The sequence below is a fragment of the Gavialis gangeticus genome, unplaced genomic scaffold (assembly GCF_001723915.1).
Source record: "Gavialis gangeticus isolate Ggan-Ray unplaced genomic scaffold, GavGan_comp1, whole genome shotgun sequence".
In the NCBI taxonomy this organism is placed as follows: Eukaryota; Metazoa; Chordata; order Crocodylia; family Gavialidae; genus Gavialis; species Gavialis gangeticus.
The window spans coordinates 130,914,923-130,932,677 of NW_017728992.1; the positions used below are offsets into that span (position 1 = coordinate 130,914,923).

Consider the following 17,755-nt stretch of genomic DNA (forward strand, 5'->3'; position numbering starts at 1 on the left):
CAAATATATGATTGGTACAGCACTGCCATACTTGACTCCTGTGGCCAGGCAGGGGCAGTGCAAGGCTGCCATTGCTGTGGCAAAGACTCTTGGTGGGAGGGGATCCTGGCATGCCCTTGTAATTGGCACCTGGTGCAGGTGCTTCCCTCATCCTGCCCTAGTTACCTTACTGACAGTTCCTACATAATAGTATTTCTAAGTTTTACCTGTGTTTCCTAAAATGAAATTCTCTCTTTTCACCCCCAAATTGTTAGGGCCAGCCACCTTCTCATGAAGTTCCAGAGGTATTGGAAATGGCCATCTCAAACCAAAAGAGTACACTAAGAGAGTGTTCCAAAATATGTCTGAACAAGAGAAGGATTCCCATTGAATTCCCTCAACTTGGGCTCAGACTGACCAAAGCTCAGACTGTGTCTGTAAATGAGCAGTATTAATTAGATCATTTTCCAATCTATCCAGCAAAGCTTTTATGCAAGCTTTTTGTTCTATTTGAATATATGCAAACACAAGGAGGCTACCATTTGCTGGTGAAGTTTTCATTTGAGCAGTATGCTTACATTGCATTTTCCACCACAGATACTAGTTTCACTCTGGTTATTTGCACTCTTCATGCAAACCAGAGAGTCACAACCATTGGCTCCATCCTGAGCCTGGTCTATGGCTAGATGTTAGCAGTAGAATATCAGTTTTGTTCAAGCCCAAATCTTTTTACAAAAGCCAAGAAGTATGCAAAAATTAATGATGCACAAAATCTAAAATCAGTCTGATTTTCCTACCTGTTCTGTGTTTTCTATGAACATTGGACACCTGTGTAATTGATATGGTACTGTTAATCTTTCCACCATTGGTCATTTATGTATGTGCATGTGCATCTGTCTGTGTGTGTACCTGTCTATGTTTTTCCATGTAGTTTTTTTATTTGATTTAGGATGGTCTTTTTTGATAACTCTCACACGTTCTTCCCTCTCTATGGTATCTAGAGTATCCTTTTACTCTAACAATTAATATATTTAGAAAGCATCAGTTACCATAATGTCAAGGAGCCATCTAAATGATTCACAAGCATTAGATACTGAGAGATATTGAAGATATTTGAAAACAGCACTGTCACTTACTATCACTTTGTTACTTCAAAAGAATGGAAAAAGTGCTAATATTTTTGAGATGATTAAAATGAAGAAGAACAATGCGTTCACACGGATTTGACAGGTGGTAGTGATCTATTTTTCCATCAAAACTGGCAAGTTCAAAAAACAAAGAACATTCAGAGAAGGTTGGTTAATGTTAACTTTATCACATAATTTTCTAGTACCAGCAATAGCAAATGGAAAAATCCAAAGTTGTTGTGCTAGATTATGGTTGGCATACAAACTCTGCCTATGAAGTTGTAGTGCATTCAATAAAATTATCTAATATAACTAATGTTTTAACATTTACCCTTACATTTATCTCTCTCAAAGCACTTTTATGCTCCAGGCCTTTCTACAGCAAAGTCTTGGCAATGTTCAAGTACCTTATGAAATACCTATTGCTTGTCATGATAATATAAGATTAGTCTACGATCCTGCCTCCCTTTTTCCCATTTCCATACCCCTTAAGGCATACTTCAGTTATCTGAAGAGTATACTGTAAAAACGGTGCGCTTGCCTAGAATGCCAGCATCTGGAAACTTGTTGCTAATTACTGTGGTTGCAATTCCTGACCTGACTAGATATATGAGGGATTAAACTGTAATTCTTAAGTGAAGCAAAATGTAAAAACCATCTAGTTATCCTACTGAGATGCCAGATCAGCCCAGTGCTTATATTTTAAAGTAGTTTTTCTTCAACTAATACAAAAAAGCATTATCTCCTAGTGAACTATGTTACAAGGGTGAAGTTACACGTTACAATTAGACCATACTAACTTTGTGGAATGTTAAACTGTGTTAAAGTTAGAAAATGCTTTAAGCAGTAGCATATTAAGAGTTAATATGGGCTGCTCACAGGGGTTGGAGGCATTGGGAATAGACCCCAACACTGCTGAAGGCAGACCCGGGGACCCTGGTGCCATGGAGAACTTACCTGGGAGGGGGCCGGGGCCACGTGAGCCGGTGCTGCCCTGGCTTTTCAAATGTCTGTCAGTCAGACTAGGCAGCAACCAGCTGATGACATCAGCTGTGACTGCTGCTGTGAGAGATTTAAAAATCCCAGCAGAAGCTGGGAATGAATGGGGTGATATGCTAAGCTTACCAGTGTGCATCCCGGCCAGCACAGGTTCCCCATGATGCTGAGCTGCCAGAGGTTGTCAGGAGCAGTGTAGGGGAGACAGAGCGGACTTCCCATGCAAAGCTACCCGAGAAGGGTTTTTGGGCTCTGTTGCTGCCTTGTGAGCTCTGGATTGTTGCAGCTGTCCTCAAACCCATGGAGGGCATGGCAGTTCCAGGCTTGGCAAAGGGACGGACGAGGTTCAAGAATTGGGGATGAGTGCCAGGCTGAAACCACAATCCTGCACTTCCCACAGAGGCTGAAGTGAGTGATGCCTGAAGGGAGGCCATAAGGAGCCGGAGCCAGTAATTGGGAATGGTGGCATGACGGCTCACACAGTTGGTGAATGGACTGGGGTGTAGGGGAGGCGGAGCCCCAGGACCAGCCACACAGATCCAGTGAGTATTACTGTCTCCGGGACAGCGCAGGAACACCACTGAACCCCTCCTTCAATTACATTTCCATCAAGTCATGGCAGGAGAGTCAGGGTGCCTGGCCCAGGGAGCAGGGAGATACTCACACTACCAACTGAGGACATCACAGTGGTGTATTGTCCAGGAAACCAAGAGAGCATCGGTGATCCCGATCCCAGCCATGCAGCCGGCAGCCATGGACCACTCAGAGCTCCTAAGCCAGGCCATTAAAACTATAGGGCAAGTGCTTGAGATAAAGCAAAGGCAAGTGACACAACAGCAAGAGTGGATGCAACAGAATGTATCCCTGTGTAAGATGCCCTGGATGACTAGGGATGATGACCCAGAAGCCAATATAGAGGCATTTGAGTGGACAGCCATGAAAACTGGGCTCAATCACTCACAATGGGCCCACCAACTAGGGGTCCAAGTGGTCTATAAGGCCCAAGCGGCAAATCAGGCATTGTCAAGAGAGGAGGCCCACAATTATGAAACTGTAAAGGCTGCCATCCTATACTGGCTCAAAATCTCGCCAGAGAGCTAAAGGCAAGCCTTCCAGGCATGAGAGGCATTGGAAGCAGAGGCCTCATAGCCTCCTGCAATATCTGAGGGAACCCTTGAACAAATGGCTCCCTTTGAAATGATTTGATCAGGAGGGCAATAATAGACCAAGTCCTACTAGAACAGTTTTTATGGGACTTGGAAGATGAGGCACAGACATGGGTGAGGTTGCATCAGCCTCGAAGTTGTGAGGAGGCACTCCATCTAGTGGAGGCATTCTCAGTAGCAGAAATTGAGCGTGGACAGGGTTGGGGGTTATGCTCCTTGACCGTAAACCCCATACATGAGTAGGAGAAGAAGCCGGGACCCCAGAAGGGGACAACAAAAGGGAGTGGTTTGCTACTGCTGTGGCAAGTTCAGTCATGTTTCCCAGGAATGTGGCATGGGCCTGAGTGATTCAAGCTGTGGGGTAGCACCAATGCCTTTTCCTAGAGACAGGCCCAGGGAAGCAGAGCACAGCAAACCCATGGATTGTAGTTTCGGGTCTGCATTGCAGGAGGGTGAATGGGAGTGTCCTGTAGTGATGGCACGGATCAGAGGCCAAGCTGTTCAGGTAACCTTAGACACTGGGTACTCACAATCTCTGCTCCACACTTACCTAGCCCCAAAAGTTGGTGTGAGGAGGGTAGGACCCCTTCCCATGATGTGTATTCTAGGAGGAGAGATGCGCTTTGAAAGCTATTGTTTGCCCTTCAGAGTGATGAAGTTTCACAACAAGCTGAGGGCTGGGCTGGCCCCATCATTGGCCTGCAAATTGATTATAGACAGTGAGTGGGAACTGATCTACACTGTTTTGGATTGGGTTAGAACAACTGAAGAAGAGAGGAAGCACCTGCAGAGTGGTGAAGGCTGGGCAGGGGAAGGAGGTCCCCAGCAGATGGAGGAGGATGAGGCATGTATCAACCTGGATCAAGTGGCTAGCACAGCTCAGTTTTTGCAGGCCTAACAGGAGGACCCAGAACTACAATGGCTGGTGGATGAGGATCCGTGGGAAGGGACATTGTTGAGAGAGGTTCGCTATGAGGTAAGGGGGGGTCTACTATGTTGGGATCAAAGGGAGCAAGAGACCAGGGTGGAGAGACAACAACTAGTGGTGCCAGGTGTGTTCTGCCATCAAATCTGGTGATTGGTACACAATACCCCATTGCGAGGGCACCTGGGATGCAGGAAGCCAAAGGCACGGATCACCTGTGAGTTCTTCCGGCCACATTTGCAACACGATGTAGAGCAATGGGCTGCGGCATGTCCCAAGTGCCAAATAATTCAGGATTGGAGGCCTCCTAAAGCCCCCTTACAGTCAGTGCCCATAATTGAAACACCATTTTCACAGGTGGCATTGGACATTGTGGGACTATTACCAAAGCCCCATGCTGGGCATCAATACATACTGGTCCTGGTAGACTACACCACACGATTCCCAAAGGCAGTGCCGCTCAGGTCAATCGCAGCAAACTGGGTGGCAGAAGTTATTAAAATGGATTGCCTGTGTCGGGATACCTTGCAAGATTCTCACTGACCAGGGGACTAATTCCATGTGGGGAGTAATGAAGGCCTTATGCAGAACTTTAGGCATTACCCACTTGAAGACATCTGTGTACCACCCCCAGTCCAATGGATTAGTGGAGAGGGTAAATGGAATGATCAAGAGAATGCTTCAGAGGTGCGCCCAGGAGGAAGTGCACAAGTGAGACACAGTGGGATTCATAGATTCTAGGGTCAGAAGGCACCTCAGTGGGCCATCTAGTCCAACTCCTTACCCCTGGCAGGCAAGAAAAAGGTCACCAAACCGGGGGTCATATGATCCCAGCCAGGTGTCTGTCCAGTCTCCTCTTGAAGCCCCCCAAGGATGGGGTGAACACCGTCTCCCTTGGAAGCCCATTCCAGATCCTGGCAACCCTGACCATGAAGAACATTTTTCTAATGCCCAGTTTAGGCCTACTCTCAAGTAGTTTATGGCCATTGTTCTTTGTTGTTCCAGGGAGTTCCCTGGTAAACAGATCATCACCTACTTCATGTTGCTCTCCCCTTATGGCTTTGTATGTTGCCACAAGGTCCCCTCTCAGCTTGCTTTTGGAGAGGCTGAAGAGGTTAAGGTCCCTTAGCCTTTCCTCATAGGGCCTTCCCTGCAGGCCTCCAATCAGATGAGTGGCTCTTCTTTGGACCCTCTCCAGGTTGTCTGCATCCCGCTTGAACTGCAGGGCCCAGAACTGGACACAGTACTCTCGCTGTGGCCTGACCAGTACTGTGTAGAGAGGGAGAATCACCTCCCTGGACCTGTTTCTGAAGCACCTACGAATGCACGGCAAGGTGTGATTAGGTCTGCCAACTACTTCATCACATTGACGACTAATGTTCATCCTGGAGTCAACAGTGACAAGTTTAGCACTTGTGTCCCGCCCTTCTCTGGATAGTAAATTTAATCATTTGGTGATGGCTGTCCCCTAAGTTGCTTTGAATTTCCAGGTCCCCCACCAGGTCATCCCCTTTGGCTAACAACAAGTCGAGCAAGGCGTTACTCCTGGTGGGACTCCTTACCTTCTGTGTGAGGTGGAGGTCCTGAATACAGGTTTAGAACCTGTGTGAGCAGTCAGATCTAGCTGACTGTTCCTCCCAGAATATGTCTGGGTAGTTAAGGTCCCCCATGACTACCATGTCTCTAGACCACACAGCCTCTGAGAGCTGCTTGGAAAATTCCCCATCTACCTCATCCTCGTGGTACAGAGGCCTGTGGTAAACCTCCACCAGCAGGTCCCTTTCCCCCCAACCCCTTTGGATCCTAACCCACAGACTCTCTGCTTGTCCATCCTCTGATCCCAGTTTGATTAAGGAAGATGTGTACTGTTCTTTGACATATGGAGCAACACCCCCTTCTTTCTTCCCTCCTCTATCTCTCCTGTACAACCTATAGCCCTCTATTCCTACCACCTAGTCATGAATGGAGTCCCACCAGGTTTCAGTTAGTCCCACTAGGTCAAAGTTATTGCTTGCAAGCAAGAGTTCTAGATCCTCCTGCTTGTTTCCCATGCTCCTGGCATTTGTATACATACACTTAATTCCCCTGATGGCCCCCCTGGAAGCCCCTTATACTGCTGTCTAATAGGTTCTTTGATACCCACAAGATCAGCCCAAGTAAGAATCTCATGGTTCAGTGTTCCATGGATCCCTCTGTCCTTGTCCTCCCCTTCCCCCGACAAACCTAGTTTAAAGTCTGCTGGAGGAGATCAGCCAGCCTGAAAGAGAACACACACTTACCTTTGGGGGAGAGATGAAGCCCATCCCACCTGAGCAAGTCTCTGGTTCAGAAGTATGGGTTGTGGTCCAAAAGGCCAAAGCCCGCCTCATAACACCAGCTCTGAAGCTGCAAGTTGACCTCCCTGATGCAGGTCTCATGGCATCGTCCATGTCTGCTCACTGGGAGAACAGATGAGAAGACCACTTGTGCCCCTGTCTCCTTCAGCTTGACCCCCAGAGCTTTGTAGTCCTTCATGAGGTGATCTGGACTGTTCCCAGATACATTGTTAGTGCCCACATAGATTAGGATCATGGGGTAATAATCAGTGGGCCAGATAAGGTCCAGGATCATCTCTGTCACATCCTGAATCTGAGCTCCAGGCAGACATGAGACCTCACATCATGGGATCAGGGCGACAGATGGGCCCCTCTGTTCCTGTCAGGATGGAGTCAATGACAAGCACCCAGCATCTCTTCTTCTTGCTGTTCTGGCCTCTTCCCATCTGTGTTGTGCGTGGAGTGGCCTCCTCTCCAAGGGTTTCCTCCTCTCCTTCCTCTTCCTCCACTGTTGCCAGGGCCTCATACCTGTTACTCAGCTGGAGTGGGGGAGCTGATACTGTGCCGCCGCGAGCAGCCCTGGCTCTGGAGGGAAACTTCTGCCATTCTGCTGTGGAGGGACCTCCCGGGGTCCTTCTCCATTTGGTGTTTGGCCCTGCAGAGAACAGAAATACCCATCAATTTCATCCTCTGCATCCCTGATCCCGCTCAGCCTGCTAACCTCTGCCTGCAGCTCCCTCACCTGCCCCTCCAAGACCCAAAGAAGGGCACAAGTGGGACAGGTGAGGAGACCACCCCCACTCCCTGCCTTCCCTGGCCCCACAGGATAACCCCCACAAGTGGGGGCAGGGTGTTGCCAACCCCCTCATGGGCCATGTCTGGGTGGAGGCCTCAGAGGAGCCTCCCGGGCAGGGGGCACCCCCCGGGTAGGGTCCCTAGCAGCACTCTGCATCCTTGCCATTACTGTAGTGTGTGGTGCCTTTTTCTCTCCCTTGCCAAAGACTTCCTCCTGGCTTCTGCTTGCCTGCCTGAGCAAATGCTGGTGTGCCCATACAGAGGGTGCCTGTTTGCATGCTCTGTTCATGCATGCGGCTCGGGAGCATGGCTTACTGCCAGCTCAGTCAGAAGTGATCTGGAGGGCTCCCCCTCCAGATCCTCCCCAACTGCACCAGCTCCTCTGCCCCACTTACCTTCGGGGGATCAGCTGCTGCTGCCCCCACCACTGACTCTGCTGCTTCCGCCACTGGTAAGGTTAGGGAGGCACACATGTGTTTGGAGACCCATGTGTGCCCGGTTTGCTCCTCTCCACTCTTCCCTTAAGCCCCAACTCCCTCAAGCCCCAATTGACTTAATTCTCACCCTTCCAACTAGTGCATGGGCACAACCCAAGGAGGCTGCTGCATATGATCAGGGGAGAGTTGGAGAGGCTGGTGGGACCTAGGGTCACAGCAGAGGGTTACCACTGGGAGCTACCACAATGGCTGTATTGAGCACAACAGATCACTAATCAGAATCTGTAAGAGTCACAATTGCAGCAGAAGGCCCAATACGATCACAGAGCAAGGGGTTAGAGCATTCCAGCCAGGGGATATGGTACTGGTTCTTCTCCCCACATCCATGAGAAAACAACTCACGATGTAGCAAGGGCTGTTCAAGGTGGTCAGAGAGATAGGGCCTATAGACTACAAAGTCTTTAAGCCTGGACACTGATGGGAGTGCCAAATTTACCACATCAACTCGAAGAGTGGAAGATGCCACAAGACTGGATGGCATCACATAATGAAGAGGACAGGGAGCTGGGACCCTCTTATCTGGAGCTGAGAACTGGCAAGATACCAAAGACACAAATCCAATTCAGGGAAGAACTGACCGCAGGGCAACAATGAGAGTTGGCTGAGTTGGTGAAGGCGTTTCAAGATGTGTTCCAGGAGACTCCTGGACAGGCTAGAGGAATAGAACATGAGATTAGAACACCACCAGGGACACTAGTCAGAGAAAGATGACAACCCATCCTGCAAAAGCTGCAAGAAGAGGTCCACCAGGAGATAGATAAAATGCAAAAGCAGGGCCCATCCTGGAGCCCATGGCACAGCCCCATAATGTCCATTGCCAAACCAGTGGGTCACATAGATTGTGTATTGATTGCCAAAAATTAAATGCATTAGCAACCTTTGATGCCTTTCCCATTCCCCATGTGGCCCATCTATTGGAAAAAATAGAAGAAGCAAGATTTATATCGACCATAGACCTAGCCAAGGGATACTAGCAGATCCCCATAAATCTCTCAGATTATGCCAAGACAGTGTTTGTAAAACCATGGGGCTTATTCAAATTCTTACATATGCCATTCGGGCTTAATGGGGTTGCAACCACTTTTCAAAGACTGATGGACTCACTACTAGCCCCACATGTGGCCTATGCAGCCGCCTATATCAATGGTATAGTTATCTTCACATTAGAGGTATCACAGCCAATCCAAGCCCTAAAGGCCATCCTTAGGAGAAATAAGAGTGGTTGGAATGATGGCTAGCCCTAAGAAGTGCAAACTTGCTAGTCAAGAAATCAAATATTTGGGGTTCTGTATCGGATGAGGAATAATCAAGCCCCTAAAGGATAAAGTTGATGGGATACATTGCTTCCAGAAACCACATGACTGATGGCAACTATGATCATTCCTAGGGATCATCAACTATTATTGTAGTTTCATACTGCACTTTTTGAAGCTAGCCACAGCCCCTAATGGATGCTTTATGATGTAGGTCCTCAAGGGCCCCACAGTGGTCTCCCAAGATGTCCAAGCGTTTTGAAAAATTAAAGGAGGCATTGTGTAAGGATGTAGTAGTACATACCCCTGATTTAGCAGCACCTTTTATCTTGCAGACTGACACATTGAACAGCACATTGGGAGCCGTCCTGCTGCAACAGCGGGAAGGAGAAGAGCTCCTGGTAGGGTTCACTAGTTGTAAGCTTAACTCAGCGGAGGTCAGGTATGCGACTATCGAGAAGGAGTGCTTGGTGATACGCTGGGTAATAGAGTATTTTATATATCTGCTAGGTCGGGACTCTATAGTAATCATGGACCATGCCCCATTGCAGTGGTTAACAAGGTCTCACATAGAAAACGCTTGTATAACCTGCTGGGCATTGGCTGTACAGACATGTAAGTCCCGGCAAGGACAACCTCGCTGCTGATTTTCTTTCTAGGTGTATTAGCCAAGAAGACCTGGCAGAAGAAATGCTACAAATACACCAGAGGCAGCACCAGTTGACACTAGAAGACTGATGAAACACTGAGATGCTACAAGGCAGCTTAAGGGGGGAGGTCTGTGGTGGTTGGGGCCTCTCACAGGGGTCGGAGGCATCAGGAACAGACCTCAACGCTCCCAAAGGCAGTCCCGGGGACCCCGGCACTGTGGAGAACATACCCAGGAGGGAGCCAGAGCCAGGGCTGCACCAGCTTTTTAAACATCTGTCAATCAGACTGGGTGGTGGCTGGCTGATGACGTTAGCTGCCACCACTCCTGCAGGAGATTTAAAAAACCCAGCAGAAGCCAGGTACATTGGAAACGAATGGGGCGATATGCTGAGCTAGCCAGGGTGCTTCTCAGCCAGCACGAGTTCCCCACAATGCTGACCTGCCAGAGGTGAGTGGGAGCAGCATAGGGGAGACAGAATGGGCTTTCCACACAGAGCTCTCTGAGAAGGGTTTTTGGCCCTGTCATTGCCTTGTGAACTCTGGATTGTTGCAGCCATAATCAAACCCATGGAGGGCATGGCAGCTCCAGGCTTGGCAAAGGGATGGAGCAGGGTCAAGAATTAAGGACAAGTGCCAGGGTGAAACCACAAGCCTGCACTTCCCACTGAGGCCGATGGGGTCGATGCCTTATGGGAGGCCATAAGGGGCAAGAGCCGGTAATTGGGAACAGCAGCATGACAGCCCACACAGTTGGCAAGTGGACTGGGGTGTAGGGGAGGCAGAGTTCCAGGACCAGCTGCACTGAGCCAAAGAGTATTACTGTCCCCAGGACAGTGTGGGAGCACCACTGGACCCCTCCTTCAGTTACTTTTACATCAACTTATGGCAGGCAAGTTGGGGTGCCTGATCCAGGGAGCGGGGAGATACTCATACCACCAACTGAAGACATCACATACTGTTTCTTGTCTGTAGAGCTCTGACTTGCTATTAGTGGATTTGCCTATGAATACAAAGTACCTATGAATGTAGGTACCGTAATCTATGGGCATTTTTACAAATGTATGCATTGCAGTGCAGGGCGCTTTGAAAAGTGCCTGGCGCTGCAACACATGCAGTTGTATAAGCAGTGAAATGCGTGTCAGTGCTGAGAAAGCAGCAGCGTGCTTTTGAAATAAAACAGCTTAGATGTGCTTTAGTTCAAAAGTGTGCTGCCATCGTTTCGTGCACGCTGACATGCATTTTGCTGCTTACAGGCGGCAGAGTGCAGTTCACCTCAACTCGTATGCCAAGCAGACTTTATTAATTGAGTTTGCTCCGAAGTGGTGGATCTCCAGCACTTTGCTGGAAAATAGTATGTGTATAAATGCCCCCTACAAGACATGCCTTGAGACTTTTGGTGACTCTTATCTCATAGAACAATGCATGCTGGGGTGTCTCCAGCCAGTTAGGAATTGCCATGGAGTTTTCACAGCCAAAAAATAATTTTGTATCATATTAGTCAAAACTAAACTGATTTTGTGTTGAAAACTCCCCACAGTCTCATTAGTGGGTGGATTTGCAACATAAAACAATGAGTAACTTGGTTTTCATTTTCATTTAGCAGTAAATATTTGTGCAGTTATTGGACCTCAAGCTGTTTTACATGGGTAGATCCTAGATTTAATATTGAACCATCTCCCATTTTGATAATAAGAATGCTTCTCTTGCAGTCTGCATTTTCAGGAAGAAAGTGATCTTAAATTTCTATACTTCAGCTAATCAGGACTCATAGCAGACATATCTTTTATTAGACCAACAAGATTTTTGCAAAAAAAAAAAATCTTTAATTGCAAACTTTCGGGCACAAGCATCCTTCATCAGGCATTGGAGAAAAGATTGTAAAAGTTCTCCTGGGTAGAAATGAAAGTTCATATTACATAGAATTTCACAGTGGAGTCAAGAGATGGAAAACTCCTCTGGGCAGTCGGTTCATAGCTAGTAAGAAGCCTCTCATCTCCTGTGAGGATCTTTGATGATGAAAATTACCTTGAAACAAAGGCAGGAGCAAGGTTTCAGGTGGTCACAGTTGCTTCCTGCCTGGGAAAATATAAAGATTTCATGTGAGTAGTCCTAATGATGTACGTGCTATGCTGAATAATGGTTATCTATGCATTTTTGCATAGTAGTTCATAAGATTACTGAAGCAGTCTTGTCATGCATAATATTTTATTTTTGTAGTGAATATTTCTTGCTAAGCGAATATTTCTTGCTAAGGGAAAATAGACTTATTTTTTTAAATTTACTACAGTTTGTAGTTTTACGGTCAGTGCCAATAAAATAGTACTGTAGGTAAGAGGCTACCTCTATTTAAGCAATACTGTCATATATATTTTAAACAGCTATAAATTTTAAGCTTAAGTGTCAGAAGCATTTGTAGAAAGTATCACCCTCTCAGGAGATAAAAATTCAAAACAAAATGTTTTCGTAATTTGACCATAATAGGAAACTATGTATTTGTTATCTCAATGTTGTCATTAATCACTGCCATTTCTTTCATAGTTTCATTCTTTGATAACACTATGCTTGTGGATTTTCAGATGTGGGAAAAGAAGCTTTTCATAGGAGTGAATGAAAAAACTGTTCTAATTTAAAACCTTGGATTTATTTTTCATAATTGTGGTGTCTTAACTCTGATGAGGATGTGTAAGATTTTGATACAAGTGTTTCAAAAAAATGAATGTAACCAACATATTTTACTCTTTTTCAGTAGCATTATTATAATATCTCATTTTCTAACCCAAGGGGCATTATTGCATTCTTTTACGTATATGCCTGTCTATACTACTGGATCCATTAAAATTATGCCAGGACTAATCTTTAATCACATACAGACAATGGGAGTCTTGTCAGTTTAAATGCTGCAACATCAAACTGTAGCTGAAAAGTCTGACAAGTAATCATTTTTGTATACAAATGTACAAGAGTCAGAGTAGACAAATTGCTGTATACGCTATAGTTCAGAATTTTTCTACAATTTGAAAATAAATTATTTGGGCCCAACCCTAGATTACACCTTTGTCAACTATTTAATTGAGACCAGGTAGTGGCTCCACATGAGTCGGTGCTCCTTGCAGCAGAAATAATGTCCTGTGGAATTTCTGAACAGAGATTTCTAGGCTGACCCAGGAGTAATATCATAAAATCACTTGTTCCATACCTTGCTGTCCCCAAACTAATCCACACAACACTATTTCTGCTGCAAATCTCAAGAGAAGCAACTGGGGAATAGTGTCCTTTGTTTGTGGGCAGGGGCTGAGTAAAATATATGAGAAAATTTGTTTTCATATGCTTTAAAATAAGGAGAACAGGGCCAAAAGGAATGGCATTGTTAGCCAAAATACAGTAAAATTATTTGTGTTTATCTGTATCTGTGATTGCTGGAGACCCAAAATGCAGCTAGTTTCTCTTAACTGTACCAATGAATGGCCCCAGGTATGAAAGATCATTGCAGAAAAATATTTATGTAGAAAAATTACTGGATTGCAAATATTAGAGAAAATATCCAGTAATGCTAGAGCACAAATAACTATTTTATGAAGATCTAGTTATCTGATTTGAAAGTTGCAGGATACCTAAGCAGCTTAAGAATCATGGCCAAAGATTTCAATGCTAGTCATTTGTTTGAGGTGTCTAATCTTTTGGGGTGGTTAACAGACAAGGGGTCTCATTCTCTATTACCTTCAACTTTGCATCATCATCTTGCATCCGTACCATAAGTATAAATACTATCAAATGGATTTGCATGTTTCACATGCCTCTAACTCAGAGACAGGCAGTTATTTTGGGCAGAGGGCCACTTACTGAGTTTTGGCAAGCCATTGAAGGCCGAATGACAGCCAGCCAGGGGCAGATAAATATTAATTTTCTGAATTTTTTAGGGGCCCCGCAGGCTGGATAGAAAGGTCTGGTGGGCCGCATCTGGCCCCCAGGCCGCATTTTGCCCACCCCTGCTCTAACTAGAACTTACCCTTAGTCCTGTGATGAATCCTGGTCAATAGAACCTCATGCATGAATTCAGGTCTGATCTTTTGCAGGATCAAAAACTAAATAGTTAATAGTTCTCCCATGGTGCACATCTTCCCACATACATGGTGGCTGAAGCATGTTGCAATACTGCTTTCCTTAGGAAGTATTCAGGAAGAATGAATACAAGAAAACTGCATAAAATAAGGAAAGAGAACAAAATCTGAAACTTTTTAAAATTGATGTTACTTATTTTATGTAGAATACCTAGATTCTAAAGTGACAACACTTAGAGATACTGAAAATAGAGCAAATTAGGTAGAGGCTCCTCTTGGATGAGTGGAGACAGAGTTCATCTCTGATTTGATGTATGGTATTTGGAGACTTTAGAATAAAATTTAAAACATATTGTATGAGGATAACATTTATGTTTGTGTTTCCTGAAACACCTCAAAATTATAAATATTTGTGTAATAGAAAATGAAACAAAGAGAACATTTGGCATTTGATGATTCTGAAGATTGCAGTCAGCAAAGGAAAAATATTTGATTATTAAGAGTCGCAATTGTTTCGGTACAGCAATTAAATAATTGCCTTCTTTAGTGGAAAAGTCATGCAACGAGAGAATTTGTTTTATGCTTAATAATTGAGGATTTGTAGAGGTTATATAATTCAACCTTGTAAGAAGCATTTGGGAAATCTGTTGTGGATTTCATTTTACAAAAGGAAAATCTAGTCTAATGCAAAACAACATGGAAATACTTTAAATAAATGCGTCCTTGAATACGAAATGAAATCCAAATTATGCTTTATTTGTCCATAACATGGGGAGATCATATACGTAGTTTTTCTGTATGACCCTTTATTCAGTCCAATCCCATTAAATGGCAGATTTATGTAGTCTTTTAAAGGAGCAGAGGCCACTTGTGTATGATCCTATTCATCTACAAGATCAGTCCTTTGCATAGGGAGGTAAAAGACACCTGTATTTATCGGAGCAGGAAGAAAAGAACTATTGGTGGATGACAACAACCATAAACTGAACTGGACTTCAACCAGATTATCCACTGTTTTCATATCCTAGTTCTTGTCCTGCTGCTTCAGTTGCTCAATGAATGAGATTTACTATAATTATAAAAGTATGTATGTTACTAGAGATGGCCTGGAGTTTTTCATTGATTCCCCTCCCCCCAGAAAATGTAAATTAATGGAAGGCAAAGCTTTTCTGTGAAAATTATAATCAAATCTTTAAATATATGTACATTTTAACATTTTCTAGATATATCCTTCGGAGGGGATCATTTCAAAATAAAAATTCATAATTAAAAAAATGAAATGAGGAAATGGAAAAATTTTGAAGTTGTCAAACAATGTTTTTAATGCTCTCTTGTTTTTTTATAAATGTTCTGGTGCACATAAATGATTTGGAACTGGAAAGATGTCAAAATCTTGAAAACCTTCATGAGATGGGAAACTTGTATTCCCACACATTTCTAGTGATTATCCTTGTGTGGCTTCAGCATAAAAAAAGAATCATGTTCTGGCTGTTATACTTTTTGTTAATTAAACTAAGAAACCAACTAGTTTTCTAGACATATAGATAATTTAGTGCAGGGGAGAAGGATGGGGCTTTATTTAAAGGTCAGGTGGCCTACAGTAATTATCCACATACAAGCTGTCTCCCCCAGTAAGTAGAAACTAAACTGCAGTAAACTGGTATCATTTCTACATACTACAGGGTAATTGTCTGCACATGGTCAATTACCATAGAGCAGCTTACATGCCACAAAACTTTTCTCTGTTTTCCCGTATGGTAAATTGCTTGTATATTTACACCAATGATGCTCAGCTCAGGTTCCATGCCATCGTAGGCTACTGTGAGATCTTAAGGGTGCTGCAGCACTCAGACCCTATGCAAGGAGGATCAATAAGCCAAGGGGATTTTTTTGTTTTTTTCTAATTAAAGAAAAGAATAACAGCCAGAACATAGGTCTCTTATGCTAAAGCCACACAGGGATAATCACTAGAGATGTGTGGGATATGAGTTTCCTATCCCATAAAGATTTTCAAGATTTGATATTTTGTCAATTCCAAATAATTCCCCCCATCTGGTGCCCCATTCCTGTCCCAGTGTCCCATGGACAAAGTGGAAATAGCTGCTCTTCCAGAGACTTCCACTCATGGTGCTGCCACCTGTCTTCCAGCAGTCCCTAAGTTGGCAGTCATTGCACACTGAACAACACACTCTGCCATGGGTAGGTGAGGGACATGGGGCCATGTTTTTCAGCTCTGCTCATCCCACCTGCTTCTTCCATGCTCCCAGGGCTGGTGGAAGGTTCTTGAGGGGAAGGTGGCTCTAGTCACTGATATATGAAGGCTCTGGTGACTTGGGCCATGCTTGCCCTCTCAGGTAAGGACTGGAGACAGCAGCTACAGTCAGTCTCCTCAGATAAGGACTGGGGACTATCTCCAACTACAGTAAGGCTCCTTTTCTTTTTCTTTTTCTTGTTGAGTCAGCATTCTCTTTGTGTTTATGACTGTTTGGGAAATCTTTGCACAGGTTATGAATTGACATTGAAATTATGAATTTGTGTCTAAGTCTAACCTTGAGTGTGTCTTAAATAGCTGCTTGCTGACAGGAAGCATGTTAGGTATAATGTCCCTTATCTGACAACAGCTATAGGGAAATCAAGGACTTTATAACTTTACTTGGCAATTCAGTCAGTATCCCAGAGAGACAGACCACACTTAGAAAAATTCGTTGTGCCAAGATATTGGAGCTAGGTTTCCAGAACTTGGGCTTAGAGGTCACAGCAGAACATGCTTTTGTGCTTTTGGAATTAGAGGAAACTTTTTGACTGCCAGATCTGAACAAGTATGTTGCAGGGACAGAGAAAGTAAGCATGAAGGCTGCCATGCAAAACACAACCATAGTGGCCCCTGTGCAAGGAAATAAAATTTCAGTCCTCCCCCACCACTAGATTGGGTTGCTGTTGAATTCAGAAAAGTTATGGAAAGAGTCCTTGAGTCAAAAGTTGAGAACCACTGGTCTACAACATTGGTATGGTTGCAGAGTGAGCGTGATCTGAAGTTCATGCCTGTGTATGGAGAGGAGTCAGTTTTGAATGCAAAGAGATCTGTCATATTTGTTGAGGGATTAATCGTTTCCATGTTTATTGTTGGAGATAGTAAACTTCTTTCTGGCTGAGCATTGTTACAGAAGTGTTACTATGGAGTACTACTGAATTTGTTCTTGGATGGCTATTAGCTTTGGAGGAGCCTTTCCTCAAAACAAAGTTAATAACAGGTCATGTGAGCATGCTAAATAAGCAGAGTGCCATTGCCATTAAGTCAGTCAGATGGGAAGGATTCATAAATCACGGTTTCAGCAATCAGCCAATGTTACCATTTCAAAATTAGCATAATGTAAGCCGTCTGGAATATTGAGCAGAAGGGGAGCACAGGACACTCATGAAGTTTCTGTTGTTTTGGAAGTTAATTGTAGCCATTAAATAGCTCTCTAATGGTACCTCTAAATGCTTTGTTCTTGCTGCCTGATACATTTTGGTAGTATTTTGGGAGACAGCCTCCTCAGAAAGTCCTTCTGGGCGCATCCACATGAGTGCACACATGCCTCTTGCCCCATCTCAAACCCCTTTGAGGTGGGGCAACAGGTATGTGTGGGAACAAAAGGACCTTGCAGCGCAGGGAGAAAATTAGACTCCTGGATATCCAGGGGTCTAAAAAAATTGACATTTAAAAAAGTGGCACTGAGCATGATCCCTGACCGTGCCCTGAGGCAACCGGAAGCTGGGTCCCCCATGGAGATGCTCTGGCTGCCAGAGTATCTCTATGGTTGGCCCTTGCCCTGGTGCTGAAACACACTGCTGGCCAGGCCTCATGTTTCAGCACCAGGGCTCTGGTGCCGGTGAGTACGGGATATGGGGGGCTGGAGGAGGGGGGAGGGGACCATGGGGGGGTGATTGTGATGATTAAAAACCCAATATTTCAATTTAGGGTTTTTTTTTTGCCGGAACCATCCCACGGCC

At 44.8% G+C, this 17,755-nt stretch overlaps 1 protein-coding gene across 5 annotated transcripts in view; it reads left to right on the forward strand.

Moving 5' to 3' along the window:
* CUNH8orf34 (chromosome unknown C8orf34 homolog) overlaps positions 1–17,755 on the forward strand; it is a 418,058-nt gene that overhangs the window by 314,710 nt on the left and 85,593 nt on the right. The gene's annotated exons all lie outside the window — the stretch shown is intronic.